Consider the following 8389-nt stretch of genomic DNA (forward strand, 5'->3'; position numbering starts at 1 on the left):
CCTTCAGAGTAGTGAGAGAAGATCTTCACCCTGAAACCTACAGCATCCCTTTTCAGCCAGAAGTAGCTAAGAAAGTCCACCACCCCATTTTCCTTATGAATCAGGGTGAAATCTCTCTCAGGGTGGAGTGACAGGGAATGGCAAAGGATGCATGGACAAAGGAGATTAATCAGAACTGGTTTTGATGGGGACTATGGCAACATGACAATGGAAGCTAACCCTCAGGGAATGCTGCTTTATTGGAAGTATTTTTGTGAACTTATTTTGCTTTCTTGGTTATATTTGTTTGATTACGTATAAAGGATTAAGAGACAAGGAAAAATGAATCCTGAAGAAAAGAAATTATGCTCATCTTGATGATCTCAAAATTATGATTTAAACAAAAGAGGGGGAAATGAGGGAAGCCGAATAGTAGGCCAAATACTATATCAGGAAATGAGGGAGGCTTAATACAAGCTGAAGGTCACCTTGTGGCACTAAGGTGTTCCATAAGAGTCAACATTGTTCTTAGTTTGTATCAGCTGAATCCCTCCCTCCTGAGATAAGCATAAAGAGGAACTTGGCCTTATGTGTAAAAGACTTCACCATTATCCTTTGTTTTTGTTTTGTACTTCCTTATCATTTTACTTTGTTTACCTTCCTTATGATTCTAAATAAATACTCAGAGAATCATGGCTTGGGGCCTTCAATCATGGGAATGGTTGGCCCCCTGTTTTTCACACTTTCTGTTCTATATTAAAAAAAAAATTCCATATGACCCAGCTATTCCATTGCTTGGACTATACCCCAAGAAAATTAGAACTGAGGCTCAAACAGAAGCTTGTACATCAATGTTCATAGAAGCATTATTTACCATCACAAGAACATGAAAATAACCCAGATGTCCAACCACAAACAAATGGAATGAGAAGTTGTAGTACATTCATACAACGAAATACTATGCAGCACACAGGAAAAATGATTTTGTAAATTACTACCTAACTTTGGAGGGACTGGAGAGCATTATGCTGAGTGAACTAACACAGTCCCACAAGGATAAATACTGTATAAAACCGTTATTGTAGAATGAGTATGAGGCTCCAAGGTGGGGGGAGGGTGGAAATAGAGGGGTGAGAATGGGGGGAAGGGGAGGATGTTAATCACAGAGTTACACAATTTGATGTGGGGGGGGGTGAAGGAAATAGGAAGGATTTTTTTTTGTGAAAAACAATGTATTCAAACTTCTTAAATAAATCAGAATTTTTAAAAATCAGGAAAGGAGTATTTCAGGGATGCAGTCCTGTCTCCATAGCTTTTCAATCTATATGCAGAATAGATCCTTCTGGAGGTTGGACTTTATGAGGAGGAATGTGGCATCAAGATTGGAGGAAGACTCGTCAACAACCTGCGTTATGAAGATGACACAAGCCAGCTGAAATTGTTAACAATTTCATCCCCTGTGGAACAGCTGGTGGGCTTGAAGCACTGACCTTTCAGTTAGGAATCCAGCAAGTAAAACACTAAACCACTGAAGCGCTTTATATAGCATGCTCCATATTGTATGCCGGGTATCGTTTAACTTGTTCCCTTGTTCTTCCTGTGAACTGGTAGTGAGGCCTGCTGTGGGGCAATTAAACAAGTAATATGGCCCTTCAGCAGTAATTAGCATTCCATTTTGCAGTATGTTGTAAGTTCTAGTTCCTTTCCTATGTGGAGCACTCATTCTGGAGTGAGGTATTTGCTGTGTTGTGAGATAAGACTAGAGTAGAATGTATCTTGAATCTCCACCATGCTAGAAAGTATGATCTAGTCACCACCCTTTGGGGTATGAAGATTGTGGTTTATAGCTCTCAGATCCTATAGAGAGGAAAGTTTGTAGGAAGCTTGATCCTGTTACCCATGAACACTACATCAGACCTGATCAAGCTGCTCCAAGACACCTTCAGTCTGCAGGCACAGAACCTGTCACCTTGTTGTTCCCAGCTTCTATGACCTCATGCATCACCCTATTTCAGCCACCTGTCAAATCAGTATGCCTTGCAAACAAATGTGAGCCACAGGTCTGGGACTTGCTGCCTCCACAACTGTGCTAGCCATTTCTTTGATGTTTTTTAAGCTCTGCAAGACCTCCCAGTAAATCCTAGAACCCAAAGACATCAGAACAAGAGGACTGAGAGAGGAAGGACAACTGATGTTAGAGATGATGGAGAAGTACAGCAGGTTAGAAAAGTCACATTCTTAACCTTCACCATTCTTAACCTTCACTTCATAAGAGCCACTTTTGCCTCTAACTCAAAAAATTCATTCCATTGAATGGAGACCAGCTTATAACTGACCCTCCAGTGGGTTTTCTGAGGCTGTAAATCACATAGGAGGAGATTGCCCACATATCTACTACCCTATTGCCCCTGGTGGATTTGAACTCTTTTAAAATAAATTATTCTAATACCTGTGTAGATTCCTGTTTAATTTCTCTGCCCCCTTTTAAAGAATGTTTGTTAGGTACTTTGTATTGCTTCCTTAGGGGATACAAAATGCTGGTTGTACTGTTTGCATTTACTTTTCCAAAATTACTTTAGAAGACTTTAGTAACCACTTCTCAGAACCTTTCTTTCACTCTCCACTCACTTATTGTCGAAGAGATGGAGGGTCAGCTATGGGTTGGTTCTGACTCAACAGCACAGAACAATAACAAGATCACCAATACAATATGTTGTCAAAGTTTCCTGCTTTAGCTAATCTAAAAGTGAGGAAAGGGATCTATCTTATTATGAGGTTGCACACCTTTTCATATGCTTAAGGGCCAGTTGTATTTTTTATCCTCTGACTAGTTCATATCTCTTGTCCATACTCCTTGATCTCTCATTTCACAACTTCTTCATAGATTAATATTATCTTATTGTCAGTGTTATAAATTCCAAATATCTTCCCCATTTCCATCACTGGTCTTTTAACTTTTACAGAGTGTGGGTTTTGTTTGCTTATCATACATAGATAGTAAAATTTTCTTTCTTTTAATACACCTAGATTTTGAATCATTCTTAGGAAAGCTTTCCCAATTCTCAAATTGGGAGACCTACCCATGTTTTTCTGATATTTGTATGTGGGAGGCAAAGATTTTCCAGTTACTCCAACATATTACAGCCCATATTTTCTTTATTGGGATACCACCTTAATTGCAGGCTAAAATCCTTTTCACTGGAGCTATATAGCATCACTGGGAAAAGACAGTATACTAGGTAAGGTTGAGAGTCAGAGAGAAAGACTCTAAATGAGATGGATTGATAGGGAGCTCTGGGGGCCTAGTGGCAGGAAGCTACACTGCAATCCCAGAGCATGTGGTTTGAATCCACCATATGCTGTGCTATAGATGGAGGGGCAATCTCCTCCTGCATCAGTAAGATTTGATTTGATGGTACACACACACACACATACACACACGAATGAGGTTGAGCATCATGAGGATGGTGCAGATAGGTTTGGATCTGTTATTCATAGGGTTGCGATGAGTTTCATCAATTCAACTGCACCAAATAATAACATATACAATTAACCAATATATATTTAAATTATAATTAGCTACAGGTGAAAATGTGAGGTAAATTTCAATTCTGTTAAGAGTGGAATCTACACTCCCTTCAAAGTCCACTCAGATCCTATTGCTTTTATAAGGCACTGTCCAGCTACGACACAAAAAGTTTCAATACTGATCAGCCATTAAAAGTGGATGATTTGGCATGTGGGACTTTGTAACTTCCTAGTTGGGTGATCTCTAGCAAATTACTCAATCCTTCAAAACCTTAGTCACTTTATCTGTAACATGAGGATAACAATCCTCCCTTATCAGGTCATTTAGTAAATGAGCTAACATTGGTAAGTCACTAACTAGCATAGTACTCTGCACATAAATGCGCAATAAATTATGGCTAGCCCATTAAAATGGAAAGATTGGATCTTTAACTCCAAGTGATTAAAAATAAGAGGGGGAAAATCATCTGAGATTCACGAGGCTGTAAGTGACACTCTGGTGAGTGGCAAGGTGTGTAGTGCGCTGCGTGCTATGTGTACGCACACATTGGGAAGAACCACACTCCATCCTTTTTTTTGTTTCCCATTTTTCTTTTCTGTTGGTATTCATACAAAATTCTTACACATTGTGTTTCACACTACCCGTAATACACATTGTGTTTCATACAATCATCCCCATTCATTGTGTTTTGTAAAATTATTCACCTTTGAAGTATGTCCACTACAGCCCTGTCTTTTTAGATCCCCACCAGATCTTTCCCATGTCCTTTACCCCCTCCCTCAATCCACCAAGTTGTGGGACTCATTATTTTTCCCCTACCATCCTCACCCCTCTACTCTCACCACTTCCTCTCTTGGGTCCTCATACACATTTTACTAGTTAGCCTTCTATTTTTACAATAAGAGTCTTATGCAGTATGTGTCCTTATGAGACTGGATTAGTTAACTCAGCATAATACTCTCCAGTCTCTCCCATGTTACGTAGTAATTTTTTTTAATTGTTGCTCCTGAGTGCTGTGTAGTATTTCATCGACCATGCTGTATTCTTAAGTCTGTTTCATTCAAGGATATTTTCTTACAAGCCAAAAGAGAGGTGAGGTCTCCTTTGGGACAAGAATTTACACATACACTCTGGGTATGCTAGCTCTGAAATCCCACCAATGAAAATGTAAAGCAAACACTATGAGACAGAAAGTCCTTCTAAAGAGTTTTAGAATAAATGTCTGAATACCCTGAAAATCTAAACACCCTGAAGTTCTTTTTTATTCATTTTTTTTATTTTGTTATTTTTTTTGTGTGTGTGTACCATCAAATCAGATCTGACTGGTACAGGAGGAGATTGTCCCACCTCCTCCAGCGGAGCATCTGGTGGATTCAATCCACGCATTTCTGGGGATGCAGTGCACCTTCTTACCACTAGGCCACCAGGGCTCCCTTAAACACTCTGAAGTTCTAATGTCTTCCTTCCCCTCCTGAGATTTCAAAAAGAGGACCTTTAATCATGCTGTACTATAGACTCATTGTCAGTCCTCCATCAGGTTTCTGAAGCTGGAGATATTTTTGAAGGAGACTACCCTCAAATAAAACAACCCTACTTGTTGAAACTGAGAAGTACCTGAGGCATTTGCTACAGAAAGTCAAGGACTGCAGCCTTCAATATGGTTTGAAGTTCAACATCAAGAAAACAAAGATTCTCACCACTGGGGCAATGGGCAGCATCAGGACAGACAGTGAAGAGATTGAGATTGTTAACAGCTTCAGCTTATTTAGCTCCACAATCAACACTCTTAATACCAGCAGCCAGGAAATTAAAAGACAAATTGCCTTAGGAAAATCTGTTGTCAGGGACCTCTCCAGAGTGCTGAAGAACAACCATGTCAGTATAGAGACTAAGGTGCGCCTGATCCAGGCCATGATCTTCATAATTACTTGCTATGCATCAGAGAGCTGGACAGCGACCAAGTATGACAGAAGAAGAATTGAAGCCTTTGAGTTGAGGTGCTGGAGAAGAGTATTGAATATACCATGTAGTGCTAGGAGAACAAACAGGTCTGACCTAGAGAGGGTGAAACCAGTCTGGTCCCTGGAGGCAAGGATTTTAAAGCTTTGTCAGACATACTTTAGGCATGCTGCAGAAATGGACTAGTTCTTGGAGAGCTACATCGTGCTTGAAAGGGTGAAGGGACGCACAAGAGAGGAGACCCTCAATGAGATGAATTGACTCAGTTACAGGGGTAATGTGAACAGGTATATCAGAGACAATAAGGTTGGCTGGAGATAGAGCAGGATTCAGAGCTGCGCACGTAGGATTGATATGAGTCACAAGCAACTCGACGACACATACCAACAACAATAACCCATCTTTCTTATGTAGACTGGCTGTTAGACTTGAACTGCTGACCTTTTAGTTAGCAGCTGGACACTAACACTTTGCCACCACAGCTCCTTTTAGAGCAGAGAACTATGTTCTAAACAGCCAACTTCTTCCAGGCAGCCTTGGAACCTGACACGGACAGACTGATCACAGTTTATACACCCAAAACTCTAAGGATCCCTGGTAGCACAGTGTATAATGTATTGGGCTGCTAAACAAAAACTAGTGGTTTGAATTCACCAGCCACTACATGAGTAAAGATAGGCAATTTCCCAATTTCCTCCTGTAAAGATTTACAGCCTCAGAAACCCAGCTGTGAGCCAGTTTGAAATAGACACTATGGCCCTCAAAGAGATAGCTTGACACGTGAATTCAGCAACGGGCTCAAGTGTGTCAGAGATGATAAGGTAAGCACAGGATAGGACGGGGTTTAGATCTGTTGTTCATAGGGTTGCCATGACATACTTAATTCAACAACAAGTAACAACAACTATGGCAATGGGTTTTGGTTTGTTATCCCAAGACTCTAGAATAACAGAGGTAAATATTGGGAAAAAAAATTATTAGAGTTGGTGTCTAGTTGAAATGAATGAACAAAATATCTTACATTTCTGAGATGTCTGAGGGATTGCATCTGGTTGTGCTCTGGCATACAACTGGAATTATGTAGAAGAAAAATTTAGATAGCTTCGTTCCGTATGAAACATTTCCCCCTTTAGTTATATAAAATAGTTACAAAAATTTCATAAAAGTGGCTGCCTCTGGGACAGAGGGAATAAGGATTGACTTGGGAAAAGGCATGAGCCAAGTTTCTGGATAGCAATGTTCTGTATCTTGATTGAAGGTTTAGTTACATAAGTGAAGGCTTTATGAAAACTCATGATTGTACATTTAGGATTTGTGCAATCAGTGTAGGTCAAAGCGCAGAGTACTGAACTCTAGTAGATATGCATAAGGAAATATTTAGGTAGAGATGTGCTGACAATGTCTAAAATTTTCTTGAAAAGCATTGCTATTGTGAGGTGTGGTCAAGTTGTGTGTAACTCATAGCAACCCTATGAAAACAGATTGAAACTTTGTCCTATCCTGAGCCAGTCTCAAAATTTCTGACACACTTGAGACCAATGCTGTAGTCACTGTCAAAATTCCTGATTGAGGGGTCTCCTCTCCTTCTTCATCCCTCAATCTTTCCAAGAATGTTATCTTTCTCCAAGGAATAGCCTTTCCTTGCAGCATGCCCAACATATGTGAGACAAATCTTCACCATCCTTGCCTCCAAGGAGCACTCTGGCTACACCTTCTCCAAAGTATATTTGTTTGTTCTTTTGGCAGTCCATGGGATATTCGACTTCTCCAACACCACAATTCAAAGGCATCAGTTTTTCTTCTGTCATCTTTATTCATTGTTCAGCTCTTAGGAGCATAGCAAGTGATTTAAAAGACCCTTGCCTGAATCAAGTGCACCTTGGTCCTCAAACTGACATCATTGCTCCTCATGGAGAGGTCCCTGACTGCAGACTTCCCCAGGGCAGTACGTCTCCTGACTTCCTGACTGCTGGTGCCAAGTGTATTGATTGTGGATCTAAATAAGATGAAGTTAACAGTTTCAATCTTCTCTCCAGGTATTATGATGAAGCCTATTGATCCAGTGGTAAGATCTTTTTGTTTGTTTGTTTTCTTGAGGTTGAGACATAATCGATACTGAAGATTTCAGTGTCTGATCTTCTGCAGCAAGTGCTGCAAGTCCTCCTCACTTTCAGCAAAGTTATGTCATCTGCATATCAAAAGTTATTGATGAGTCTTCCTCCTGAGGCCATGTTCTTCAGAGTCCAGCTTCTCAAATAATTTGTTCAGCATACAAATTGAATAGGTATGGCAAAAGGATACCATTCTGACACATGCCTGTCTTATTTTTAAACCATGTTGTGTTCTCTTGCTCTCTTCACACAATAGTTTCTTGGTCTTTATGTAGGTTTTGCATGAACACAATTCAGTTAAATGCTTTGCAAATGCATTAATGAACTGAGAGGATAGATAGGAAACATTTGAGAATAGGAAAAAAGTGGATAATGAAAAAGAATGAACTCCGCAGTGGAACGAATGGGGGGAAGAGCTGTCTGAAAAGAATATATGATTAGGCATTATATGTGTGACAACAATCTGGAACAAGAGGTGCATTGCAAAGTGGACTGGGGGTGGGAGAAATGAGGGGGAGGGAGGAAAGCGTGCAACAATGAATGACTTTTTTAAAAAAGAGTATCAGTGGTTATACAGGTGTTTATACTGGAATTCTTTCATCATTGTGTTTGAAATTTTCAATTTAAAATGGAGCAAAATATTCCTATCTTGCACCTTGGGTCACACAGCTGTCCTGAGCAGTATAAATGATAGTTTTATAGCCTCACGTTCCCTCTGCCCTCCTCATGACCGCTGACCACTCTAGCACAAGCCCTAGCCCACTCATCCACTCAGCCTCCCTCTTCCTTTACATTTGCGCAATCACATGCT

Source organism: Elephantulus edwardii, unplaced genomic scaffold, assembly GCF_000299155.1.
Source record: "Elephantulus edwardii isolate Elephantulus edwardi_28Jun2011 unplaced genomic scaffold, EleEdw1.0 scaffold00001, whole genome shotgun sequence".
NCBI lineage: Eukaryota > Metazoa > Chordata > Mammalia > Macroscelidea > Macroscelididae > Elephantulus > Elephantulus edwardii.